The sequence below is a fragment of the Mustela nigripes genome, chromosome 4 (genome assembly GCF_022355385.1).
Source record: "Mustela nigripes isolate SB6536 chromosome 4, MUSNIG.SB6536, whole genome shotgun sequence".
NCBI lineage: Eukaryota > Metazoa > Chordata > Mammalia > Carnivora > Mustelidae > Mustela > Mustela nigripes.
In genome coordinates this window covers 47733556-47747519 of record NC_081560.1, presented here as the reverse complement: position 1 = coordinate 47747519, position 13964 = coordinate 47733556, and the positions used below count along the sequence as shown (strand labels likewise).

The following is a 13964-nucleotide window of genomic DNA, read 5'->3' as shown; positions in this document are numbered from 1 at the left end:
CCATAACCTTACCTTTGAGTTAACTTGGTGTATTAATATTCTTCCAGATAACTTAATTTTCTCTCTCTCTCTCTCACAATTTTATGTCTCTTTTTTTAAAAAATACAATTAGTATATGTAGTTATTAGTATATGTAGTTTTTACATCTAACAACATTGTCGACATCTTTTGACCACTCTGATTCTTTTAGATACAAAATGACAGAATGTCTAAATATTAACTCTATTGGTTAAGAGTTTTTTTAGAATAATCGAGGAACTAAAATTCTATGTGGCCAGTACATAAATATGCATAATGAACACATAAATACAAATATTTGTGTCATTTAGATAAGTATGCTAGAAATCTCATTATTGCTTTTATTTAAGTGATTTAGCATTAACAGAGTTTATTAGTAACTTTTATTAGCTCCTTAGTTCATTTTAATGAATGTGTACACATTACTTAAAGGCCTCTAGACATATATATATAATATATTAACACAACAAGTATTCACTTTAATGAAACTTATTAGACCAACATTTTTCTCATTAAATTCAAAAGGAACCAAAAGGCTCTACTGGAACAAAATTGTAATCCAAAAAAATAAATACATTTTTTTTTAACATGCCCTGAGAGTCTATAAACTTTAATTCTATTCAACCAGGAAGTGGCCAAAACATGAGTGCATTTCACAGAATACACTCACCATAACTTGAAAGGTAAATTCTTGCATGCTTTACAAACAGGGCAGAAAGAATGGGAGTCTGTATGGCTAGCTCACATTTACACCCTCCTGCAATGCTTGGTGACAGAGAGCTCACAGTGGATTTAACACTTAGTTGACACAGGAACTTATTCCTCATCTAGACAATGAGGATGCTAACACCTAAATATCTGTGTTATTGGTTTCCCAAGGGTTTTCTGAGGGCCAAGTTGGGTAATACAAATGAAGTTCTCAAGTACTATGCCAATGTTACCAGAGTCAGGCTGGGCTCTAGCTTTCCGAAACAGTACTCCCTCACCATGTCTTAGCCTACTACCACACGTCTCAATCTCCTGAACACAGCAAGAGGTTAGACAGAATGCAAAATCTATATGTGTTAGGCCAAGGAACGAAGAATAATTGAACCTTTTAATACTTGGCCTGAGAAATGCTTGACAAGAAAATCAGCCGAAGGGTCCCTTGCTACAATCATGAAAAGTCCAAGTCATATATTCTTCAGAAACAACTGTTCTTAGAGAGTGAGGACATGGTCCCACCACAGGTTTATCATCACCAGTACCTGGGGAGCTTCTAGAAACAAAGATTCTCAGACCCCCCATCAGAGATTCTGGCGAGTTTTTAACATGGCCACATATGACATTCTAAGATGCCCTGACCTATCACAGCCGTTTCTCAGCCAATTATGCCTGACATTAAACATTGCTCATTAGTTTCCAAAAGCTTGGGAACCCTAAGTACCCCATGAGTGAGCTGCATGGTGGTAACTTCTATATTTATGGAGAGAAGGCCCTCAAAACGGTGCCCCAACACTTCAACAAAAACTCATCCAAATAACTACCTGAAGGTCGGCAATGAAATTTCCCCAAGGTCAGGGATATGGCACAAGACTGACAATCCCCTTCTAAATCGTTTTTTATTTTACCGCAACCTTCTCTTCACACACAAATAATATCGCAATATGCCGTAGAAGATAAGAAATTTTTAAAATACTCTCAAAATCATAATTATCATCTCTTTTCCTATAAACAACAAGCAAAAGGGACAGACATTTGTCCTCCAACCTGCTCTTTGCATAAAGTGACAGAGCTCTGGACACAACATTCTTTTATTCATTCAACAGTGACTGAAATCAGCATTCCTCAGTACCAACCACAAATCTGCAGAGCTTATCCCAGATCCCAGCCGCATCCTACAATTTGCATCAAGTTCTGTTACTGTGTTTTTAGAGAGTCAAATATTGCCTGATTCTTCTAATCTCTGGCTTGGAAAACTAGGCTGTCACTTGGCCACGGGCATTCTTTCTCAAAACTGTCTCCTCCTTTGTGGTAAAAGCAACAGCACAGTTCTCTCCGTTTATTACTACTGTTAGGTGCAGTTCTTGAAATCTGGTGAAATTAAAAAAAAAAAATAAAATACACAAGCCTTCAAATTAAGTGTATTCAAAATCTCACCTGGAACATACGGGTCAGAGACTGACCACATAAAATACTGATTAAAACGAAAAAACTCTTTGATCATACTGGCCCCATGATCAGAGGTTTCTTGGCTAAAACATTTCTTAGTTGAAATCCCAAGGAGAATATCATTATATGTAATTTTCCTGCTAAAACTGATAGAATGGAATGTACTAAGTGTTCATTTTGAAAACATGTTAGTTATTGGTCACTTGATTACCATTAGAGAATACTAATTAGGGTAAACAGTATGTGGCAGTCTTGGCCTGACAGATCATCAGCAATGAATTCATTAGGGAGAAAGAGGATCAGCAAGGCTCAGCTAATTTATACTATTGACCGCAACATGAAATCAAGTTGTATTCCAGAACCAGAACTCATTAACAGTGCAATGGGAGAGAAGAGAGCAAAGTCTATTTTGCTTACAAGCTGGAAGACTTGTGGGAACAAAGATGAGGATACTCGTTACTTAGGGAAAACCAAGACTGCCCCTAAAGCTTTCAAAGGAGTCAACTTCAAGGACGCGGAAAGATTCTTATGGGTGGTAAGAAGAGGATTAACTCGAAGTTATAAAGTGAAATTATTGCAAATGCAATTTGAGCTACACATAAGGAAGCAATTTCTAGCCATAATTTTAATTAGGAGCACAGAATGATATTCTGTGTAATGATGGCCCTTCATCATTACCATTATTCAGAATTGCCCTGCCTCCACATGCATAAACATAGGGAAATGAAACATAGATGTGGAAGAAAGGTCAACCATAATCAATTTCTTTAATCCTCCAACTGCAGGTGAAAATTTCCAAATAAAATACCTGAATACAGTTAGCTCTCAATTTGTATTTAATTTACCAGCAATTAATAAATCCAGAGAGCCACTCTCTCCCACCCTCAACCCCAACATGCCTCTGATCCTTCACACTATACCCAGATATGGACCTCTGTGCAGATGCTGCGCAAGAATCTTTTAAGATACCCATGGAACTCGACAGAATTTGTTGAGTGGAGGGAAGGAAGAAGCCATGAAAAGCAGACACTGCTTTAGCCACACAGGCAAACTCCCAAGAAAAAAGGCTGGGGCTTCCTTGTCCAAAAAAGATCAACCTCCAAACCTCTCACATGGTTTACCCCTCTTTAGTGTACCATTTATTTACTAAAATAGGAAATTCACTTGGCTTCATACTTCTTAAAATGCAAATGATTTTATAAGCAGACCAGACTGTATCAGTTATTCACACCAAGAGTCAGATCTGCTTTCTCAGCACCAGCTCAAACTGGCTGCCTTGAAGAAATGAGAGTTTTGAATGAGAAGTGGTTAAAGGGGGAAGAAAGGTAAAATAAAGTCTAGAAACTGAAGTGCTAGAGGGGTACGGCAGTGAAAGGGTACCATAATGGGGAGATAAAATTAAAGAGTCATAAGAACACATGCTGCCTAGATAAAAAGAGACAGATAAAGAGAGAAGATGACAATGTACAAATTGTGTTTACTTTTTAAAATCTGCCAGGAGGACCCAAGAAAGAAAACAGAAATGTTCTTTTTTCCCTTTTTTCTTTACCTAGCAGCAACTTACTTTCTGGACCCAGAATTCAACACAGCATTGTGCTTTTTAAATTACAGGCACTCAGTAAACCTCAAGCAAATGCATGGATGGCACTCCTGCTATCACTCAAAATGAAGCAAGCAAGCTCTGAGCGATCCCGTCTGCAAGCAGGAACTTTCCCAAGTGATAACTAGGTAAGACGGCGGAGGGGGAGAGGGGGGCCTGCAGGGGAGACCATTTTCCTTATGTAATAACATCACCAATTGCTCCGGAGAGATGCAGACTGTTTGAAATACACACATGTACATGTACATACATTATTGCATGCACCCAGAGACACAGGTTTGAGTGAAAATGAAGCATGGAAAATTTTAGTCCCAGTGTTGGTGTTCCCCCAAACGAGAGCGCCCTTTCTTCTCAACAGCCTATGTACTTAACAACAGAACTGTGTTGCTACTACAAACATGAACTAAAAGGCAGATGTGAGACAGAGCTTTCACCATGTGGTACAAAATATACTGTTTTAAGATGGAGGGGTTGTTACATGTTACAAGTTTACAATTGTTCTTATGTCACTTAATTGCTTATCAGAGCAAACAGCACCCTGCCACATGCTCATAACTCCATGTTCTTTGGCTATTGTAATAAGAACTGGTTTGGATTTATAGCAAAATAACTTTACTCAGGACTTTCTGCCAAAACCTTATCTGATCAACGCCCCCCATGTGCGGACATCTGGGGACGGCGTTTTGAGAAAGACGAGGAGATGTTTTGAAGGGCCAAAGAGAGCTTCAAAAGAAGCAGTTACATTTTAAGTCCAATCAAGAGGGAAGAGCATGAACTGCAAAATGCCTCTTAAAAAACTCTTTCCAGGCTGAGGTGAAATGACATTTACAGCAACACCGAGAACAGAACACTTATAAACAAGTTGGCGGTATTCTGGCTAAGTAGGTGGCACCAACATAAAATTCTGTTTGTATGTCTGTATCTAGGCACAAGGAGCTTATCAACAGTTTCATCTCTAGTCCTCTTCCTGCATCACCGTATCGAGCTACCGCACGGGCTCTCGGATTTTTAAGCAACACCCTGTAATGAAGCTTCTGCAAGCTGCTGAGACTGGCAACTGTACAAATACCTTTCTTCCATCCTCCCCGTTTCACCTCAGGAAAAATACTCATTTGTCCGAAATGTATGGGTAGCACTGCCAGTCTGTAACGCTGCTATGCCAAAATCATAACAACGAGGACCATGTAGCGGGACTAATTACTGAAGGCTCACGATGGGCAGGTACTATGCTGGGCCGTCTGCATCTACTCTCTCATGGAAGCCTTCCAACTCCGTGTAGAGGTATACGCTTATTTTACAGGTGAAGGAACTGGGGCACAGCCAGTTTAAGGGACTCATTTGAATCGTACCGCTAAGAATACACGGTTGAAGTGGGATTCAAACTTGGTTTTCCTAACTAAACCCACGCCCTTATCCGCCATGCCACACTTTTTCTGGGTCTTGTGATCTTTTTTTTTTTTTAAGGGTTAAGGATTTTATTTATTTATTTAACAAACAGAAAGAGATAGAGAGCACGAGTAGGGAGGAGGTCAGAAGGAGAGGAAGAAGTAGACTCCCCACCAAGCAGGGAGCCTGCTGTGGGGCTCCATCCCAGGAACATGAGACCACGACTTGAACAAAAGATGCACACCCAGCTGACTGAGCCATCCAGGAGCCCCTTTGTGATCTCTTAAATGGGAAGTCAGCCGCCCTTGAGAAGGAAAAAAAAAAGAAAGAAAGAAAGAAATCACCTGGATATAGACACCTGGATGTAGATGTGGCCTGTGTTCTCCAGCAAGGACAGAATTGAGACAGAACAGCACCTCAGTGGAGGTGGGGAAGGCTGGGTGCCTTAAAAAGGCCCTCAAGTTGTGGTGTGAGTGCAGAGCTGAGATCCACCAGTGTTTAGTAGGCACCCACCCCACAGCAGCCACATCTGCCTAGCGCAGAATTTGTGAGGTCAGAGTCCTTGTCTGCATGGACCTGCAGTCTAGTCAGGGGGAAGACCAGCAGGAGGAGCAGCGAAAACAGGGCATGATCAGACCCGGTAATGAGTACCGACTATTCAGGCGCAGGGGTGTGCCAGGTGAGGAGGACAGGGCGACTGCCAGGAAGGCCTCCCAGAGGTGCCCGACCGTGAAATAAACCACGAGGGAGCAGAGAGAATGGAGTAGGCAAGCCGGAGAGCTGGATGGGCCTCCACACGAGCAGTCTGGAGGAGGTGAAGCCAGACCAGCTCACATTGCCTACGGACACCACGCCAGGCCCTGTGCAAAAGCATCCAACTGCCCAACAACCCTAGAAGCTGGGAATCTTTTTTTTTTTTTTAAAGATTTTATTTTTATTTTATCTCTACACCCAACATGGGGCTCGAACTCACAAACCCTGAGATCATACACTCTTTCCAGCTGAGCCAGCCAGGCACCCCGTGATGCGTCCTGAAACTATCCTACCAGTGAGGCAGCCAAGGCACAGAGGAGGCCAGTGGCTGGCGCTAAGCGACTCAGCAAAGCAGTGGGACTGGGACTGAAACTCAGGACACCCCATTCCAAAGCCCGCAGCGCACTCTGCGCTATGTGGCCTCTCAGGCTTGTCAGCTCCTGACAGCAGGAGGGGTTTACACAGGGAAGGGACGTGAGAGAAAAACACTCTTCCAGCCCTAAGACAAGTAGGGGAAAATGGGCTAGCGGCATGAGGCCAGTTGACACTAAGATGCAGCATTTTCTCTGCAGCCAAACCTCGCCACGTCACTGGTACCCTCTAGGGCCTACGACCAGGCGCCCTCCACAAACCTGCCGCATTCCAGTACAAGAGTGCAGAACGTACTTGGGGAAGCTGATCTGCAGCAAACCAGAAATACTCTGAGCTCCTCTAGAGCATTAATCACAAGCATCAGTAATACTTCCTTGCAAGTCCTTTTCTACCCGTGAATGGTCAGCTCTCAGACAAATGATGCATAACGATGTCTTCGTGCAGCCCCAGGATGCAGATGGCTATGCTTTCCGAACGGCGCCTTCCCCTCTTCACCAGTGCTGTTCCTCCGTACTTATCACATGAGTGGTGTCTGCACTGGAGCCAGGAACTCAGGATGGCCAACCTGGATCCTTTTAGACCATCTGGCAATTGGGAGTAACTTGGTAACAAACAAGAGAATACCATGCTTGGAAATGAAGAGCAGCTGAGGACCCACAGGGATACTGTTACTAGTGCTAACATTTATGGGTACTCAGAAGGCACTCAGCAGTCTTGTAAGAACTTTATGTGTATCAATTCACTTAATTGTCACAACAACGCTATAGGGTGGATACAATTATTACCCATTCTCCTGATAGGGAGACTGAGGCACAGGCCGGTTTCACACTTTGCCCAAGGCCACATAGTAGGTAAGAGTAGGTAAGTGGTAGAGTCGAAACTCAGTTCTAGGTGATCTCAGTCAGAGTCCACAGTCTTAACAGCTCTCCTCTACCGACCACCTCTCAGAAGAAAAACTAAAAGAGGGGAGATCCATATTCCAGAACCATACCTAGTTCATGTTATAAAAGCAAGCAGTGTAGCCTCTCTGTAGGGCTTATGTGTTTATTAAAAGGAGAGAGTAAAATACAGATAGAACAGCATACATTTTCAAAATCCTGATGCTGGTAAGACATCCTAATGGAAATAGAGCCAGAAGCTACTCTCATTTCTACAACTCAATGAACAGACCCAACCAACTCAGAAAGGCAGAGAGAACAAGTTAATAATGGCCTAAATACAAAAGCACAGCTTCAAATTCAACCTACTATTAATTAATTTATGTATTGCCACTAGGGAGGAGGCAGTTAGTATTAAGTTAGATTAAATTATGGAGAAGCTTCAGCATTGCTGTGACTATTTCAACAGTAATTATTAAGTTGCTATGCCTTCCCTCCCTAATAAAAACCCCTTTCTTCTCATTCTCAGAATGCTTTACCGTTCACCTGTCGCTAGCTTCTTTTGACAGGCATGACAAGCTTTCAGATTAGACTAGCGACACTTTTCAGAGAGAACAAGGAGACCTGATTTGTAAATCCTACCAGGCTTCCGATCCAGACTTGGTCTCTGAAGAATATTGGTCTCCGGTTTTCTCCAAAGGGTCCTGGGTCTCACTGCTGGGCTGAGTGGACACCTGCCACGACCGCCAGGCCCCAAGGGAACTGTGGACTCGGGAACAGGGAAGGGGGACTGAACTGGCAGTCTGAAGACCCGGCTCCCTCCCTCGGGGCTCTGTAAAGCTGCCCTCAGTCTCCATGTCCATAAAGAAGAGGTACCTGCACTAGACCTCCCAGAGTCAGTAGGAGTTCTCAAAGGAGATAACCTACATGAAGGCTGTTTGCAAATGGTAAGCCACGCAAGTGTGAGCGGATTAATCAATAACTAATTAGTGGACTAGTTAACTCACTAGTTCAGTAGTTACCTGACAGATTAATTAGGTCCCAGTAAATCTCAAATGGAAGGGCTGAGTCACTACTCCATGGCCCAGCTCTGACGACCTCTTGTCCTGCTACTCTTGCTTCCCTATCAGAGGCAAATTTCCCCACCGCCAAGAGGGACACCTCATCGTGGTTCACGTTCTGCCACAAAACACTGCTTTTGTGTGTCCTTGTCAGTATCTGAGGACATGAAGGGCCATCGGCCTGCCCCTGAAGTGGCCAAACCTTTTAAAGAGGAGGCCAAAGAAATTGTGAGCAAGGGCTCATTCCCCCCACCCGGCCCTGCACCTGCCAGAGAGCCAGGGAATACTTAGTAATCTCTCCTCCTGTTGTTCATTCATTCAACGTATTCGCTGAGGACCCACTGTGTGAGTAGGCCCTGGACGCAAGGATGAAGACAGCAGCTGCGCTCAGGGAGCTCAGCGTGGAGTAGGAGGCAACGGCCCTATGGGTAAACACAAGTGTCCCAAGAGCGTGCTGGTGGTTGCAGGGAGTGGTGAAGGCAGAGCTGGAGGACATGGTTCTTTCAAGAAAGGGAAGGAGGTGGGTGGCATGACCAGGAATAATGGAAGAGCTGCTATAAAGCCTGAATCAAGTCACTATAAGCCCCATTTGCCCAGAAAACACACGGACAGCAATATGCTGAGATGTCAAAACAGAGGAGCTCTAAGAGAGATACAGATAGTTATCACGGTATTTTTACTGCAGTCTGGGAAACCTATGCCTGCCTGCTACTCACCCCAAACCCCAGCGAGACTCTGATTCAATGGATTTGAGGTGGGGAGTGAACATGTACTTAAAGGGTTCTACGTGATTTTAATCTCTAACCCCCAACAGCTTCTGTTGGTTCATCCAATATTTCTGAGGTCACGCACAAATGATAACACTTACACAGCCTGTTCAATTAACGTGGAGGTGACGGGCAACAGCTATGTGGGAACTGGTCAGGGAAAAAAACAAATCAGTTTCCTTTCTTTATATTCCATGACTATGGTAAGCATAATTATTTCATTATTATAAGATTATATATCTTACATTATTACAATTATATTTTTATGATAAAATGCTAGGGAAGATATTAAACAATAGATGTTTATAAATGTTCCAAATACAATCTTTTGAAATCACTACATTGAAATCACAAACAGAAGTTTACAAAGGGACCCATACACGTGAGGTTCAAATATAATTTGAACTGTTACAACTTTTGAATGGTTGTAGGAAATACTAAATGTTCTACCGCGGTAAGAACGTTACAGCCATGACTATGCGGTTGCACACGTGAAACCCATTCCCAGCATGTAGTTTTAGGAAGCTCTCAGTTAGGTTATGTTATCCCAGCTTCTAATTTGAGGTAGAACAAAAATTCACAGGCTCCGAAGATACAGCCACAGCCTGTATCCTGTTCCAAGCCAAATGTTAAATAGAAAGTTGATCTAGACAAGTCAGAGCCTCGTTGATTTCTAGAAAGTTTAAGTTAACAAACAGAATGAACAAGCGGCTCCTACACTGCCTGACAACCAGAAGAGAAGGTTTAAGAAGAGAATTTTTTAGAGGCTTGACTTTCTGAGCTTTGGAGGTAGAGTCACAGAACTTACCCTATGTTCTTTAGGTACACAGTGAGGGAATGCCAGAAAATTCCTGTAAGGTGTTGGTAAGAGGCCAACACTACTCAAAGCAGGCCAGTTTCCTAAGTAAAAAGGCTGTATTTAGAGTAAGATCACATTAATTCCAAAAAGACTCTCAATTTAACTTTTATGCTGTTACATTCTCTGCAGTTCCAAGATCAAACTAGACTTTTTCAACAAAGCATGCCTTAAGAATTGGAGACTTCATTACAGTCAGGCATAGACCAAGGCTCTAAGATGCCTCAGGCTTTTGCAGTGCTGTTCCTTGCTTGCAAAGTTGTTTCCAACACTTGAGGATGTTGTCAACTCCCATATTCCAGTTCAAGTCTATGTATTTCTCTGGTGAAGCCTTCCCTGACTCCCTCAGGTATAGCTCCTACCTAGGACACCTTGAACATATACATCTTCCTTAGAGCAAGTATCTTACTGAATTGAGAATTTTGGCCAGCTTGTCTGTCTCCCCACATCCTTTAGTGATGGTACTCCACTCACCACACAGAACCAGGGGAATCAAATGCTCAGTTATTTACTGAAGGAACTAATAAATGGATGAATGCTTTCTTCTACCCTCTAGCAATTCCCAAAGTATCTGTCTACATCAAGGAGAAGAAACATTACCTCTGCCTTGAATCTTGAGAACTGCAGACAGATCCTTTAAGTATAAGAGAAAATGATACCACCCATAAAAGGAACCTATGGTATAGTGGTATAGCGTCGCCAAAGCAGCGCTTTGGCCAAAGCAGCGTTTTTAAAGGAGTGGTCCTTTAAAAACATAAGCCAGGTCTTATTTATTATTTTATTTTCACTTTTCCTGCTAAAATGTAAAGTTCCAGAAGGCAGAGTCAACTTCATTCACTGCTGAATCCCTCCCTCCCCCCAGCCCCGCCCCAGGACCTAAAAAAGTACTGGAGAAGGTAAAAATAAAGTAAAATAACATTTTTGAATGAAGGAATGAATGAATAAACGAACAAACTAAGAAATGAACCTCTGAAGATAAAGTTCTAGGTGGGAGGACTAAGAGAAAGAAAAGAACTTGGAACAGATTCTGCACTGCTAAGCATGTTTACAAATTGCTTTATAATCACTAATTAGCTTCTCTAAACCACATCCCCTTGGATGTAGGCAGTACTACCCTCCCAAGTTTAAGATAAGGGAATTCAAACCCAAGGTCACACAGCAAATCAGCTTCAAGTTCAATGCTTAGTCCCCAGCTGGTAATAAGAACAAGATTAAAGATACTGCTGATCTGTAAAAGGTTGAAATATTAGACGAAATAAAACAGCGGAAGGCATGGGACCAAGAACGATTTTGCACATATTCTCAGCACACTGCATCAAAAGAAAAACAGACTGTTCTGTCTGGAATTGTAAGTTCTCAGTGTGTGTACACTGCATTATTCAGTCATCAATTTCCACAGCCCTGAGAGGCAGATATTTGCAGGAAACAATGGGAGCTGCAGTCTCCCTCCGGAGTCTCAGGCCCCGCCTGCCAATCAGCAGTGACACCACTGTCACCAGGCAGACCTGGTGGCTTGGACTCATTCTCACCAGGGCCGGCACAAGCTCTTTACAGGGGACGGATGGGAAAGAGGTAAGAGAATAAAACACCTACAGAAAGGAAGCAAGGAAGGAAGGAAGGAGAAAAGAGTTAAATAGTTAAATCAAACAACAGATAATATAAAAAACAAATATACACAATCACAGTTTAACCACAGTATAATCATCTAGCAGCGAATATGCTATTTATACTATAAAGGAGACTCTAAATTATGCCCCCAAATAAAAAAAAATGGACAGGTGAGTAAAGAGTCCTAGTCTATTTCAGGTTTTTAAAATCAAAATTAAATTTTAAAAAAATTTTTTAAAGATTTTATTTATTTATTTGACAGAGAGAGATCACAAGCAGGCAGAGAGAGAGGGAAGCAGGCTCCCTGCCGAACAAACAGCCTGATATGGGGCTCAATCCCAGGATCCTGAGATCACGACCTGAGCCGAAGGCAGAGGCTCAATCCACTGATCAACCCAGGCGCCTCAAAATTAAATTTGCTGAAAAATGTACTTGCTTTCCCAGCATTATTACTCAATTCCAAGAAGGGAGAGTAAAATATAAAATTTTGATGAAACCTAAAAATTAATTTCAGTTGGTCTTTTTCAATTTACTTTTTATTTAGCTTGGGAAATGAGACCAATCTCTTCTCTTCTGATTTAAAAATTATTTTCCACTGAAAGGCACTAATACACTCAAAACTTCGATAAGGCCAAAGGCCATAGTGAGTCTGCACTGATGAACGGGGAATGAAGGAACCAAGAGCATCAAGAAACAAGATAGCCCCCATCCTTAATCTTCTTCAACCTAGTCCACATTACCAGCAAGTAGAGAGACCAAGGGAAAGGTAACTAAGATGTCCAAGGCACTAAAGTCTCTGAGGCTAGTCTCAAGTGCACAATTTTTGCTTCCCCAGATATCAAAGTTCTGACACTGTGAGGTCACACTTCCAAAATACTGAAAGCATATATGAAAACACACCTGAGCACATATTGAAATGGAGACAAGGAAAACCCAAAGCACAGAGAATAAATTATACTCTGACCCTACAGTTTCATCAACCATTCACTTAAACTTAATCCTAAGTAATGTCAGATGAAGCATTTTTAAACATTCAGCATAGGAATTTCTTGTAGACACCGGAAAACATTAATACTGAAAATGGTTTGGTAGTAATTCATCTTCAAAGGAGCATAGTGATCTGAAGCTCTCTCTGTAGATGGAATTTGTACAAAATAAAATTCATCCTTTTTTAAAAGATTTTATTTATTTGTCAGAGAGAGAAAGCACAAGCATAGGGAGCAGCAGGCAGAGGGAGAAGCAAGCTCCCTGCTGAGCAGAGAGCCGATGCGGGACTCGATCCCAGGACCCTGGGATCATAACCTGAGCCAAAGGCAGATGTTTAACCCAATGAGCCACCCAGGTGCCCCAAAAGCTATCCATTTTTAAGTATATAGTTTGATGAGTTTGAGCAAATGTATACAGTTTGATAACCCACCACAATAAAGAAAGAGAATATTTGCATCACCCCAAAAATTCCCTGGTGTCTATTTTGTAGTCAAGCCCCCTTTCTCCATCCCAGGCAGGCAATCACTGATCTGTTTTCTGTCCCTGTAGTTTTTGCCTTTTGTAGACTATCACAGAAATGGAGTTACACAGTAAGCCTGTGTCTGGGTTCTTCCACTCCACTGGAGGGTGTTGGATCCAGGCTTGTTCCTGTGTGAATCAGGTGTTTGTTCCTTTTTATTGCTGAGTAGTACTCCGTTCCTTTGCATCACTTGTACATTCTTCCTTGAAGCCCTAAAAGGAGCCCTGTGCTAACACTCCAAATGCTATTTCTACACTTTCCTAGAGTTTGTCCTCCAAAGAAATGTCAACATGGCTTTGGCCAGTCACTTGGGAGGGCCATGCTGGGCAAGTCAACAAGAATTTAAGGAAAGAACTGGAATGACTGCATAAGCTGAGGAAAAGAAGCCAGAAGGAGAAGCCAACATGCTGATGAAATCTCTTATGTATGAAAGATTAGACCAACACTAAGTTAGAGAAGGCTGCTCCCCCACTTATTGACTAATCAGTATTTCTACTGATCAGTGTTTCTACTGATACACCCAACAGATTGCCAGCCATGCACTGTGAGGGGCACACAAGCTACCCCATGGACTTGATGACTCAGGGTCGTCAGGTGTTTCGCATGAGTGAATTTTCAGATAACTGAAATTTATCTTATTAAGTGGCACTAAGTACTAATTAAGTACTAAAAAGGTACTAATTCCGTGCCTTATTAAACAGAGTCTACTGAACATAATTAAACGTTTACTTGATGATGCAGAATCATCATTACAAACAGTCTGACTATCGTGCCAAGACCCTAAACAGAGATGTTCTCAGGGCTTACCAAGTTCGGCAGTTTTGTGTCTTCCTATTCTAAAAACCCCAAGACAAGTGCCATGTTTATTTTTTTTTTCTTTGTAAGATTTTATTTATTTATTTGACAGAGAGAGACACAGCGAAAGAGGGAGCACAAGCAGGAGGAGTGGGAGAGGGAGAAGCAGGCTTTCCTGCAGAGCAGAGAACCCCATGTGGGGCTCAATCCCA

The 13964-nt window shown here is 42.2% G+C and overlaps 1 protein-coding gene across 1 annotated transcript in view; it reads right to left on the bottom strand.

Moving 5' to 3' along the window:
• Nucleotides 1–13964, bottom strand: part of JAZF1 (JAZF zinc finger 1) — a 322039-nt gene that overhangs the window by 273341 nt on the left and 34734 nt on the right. The window lies entirely within an intron of this gene.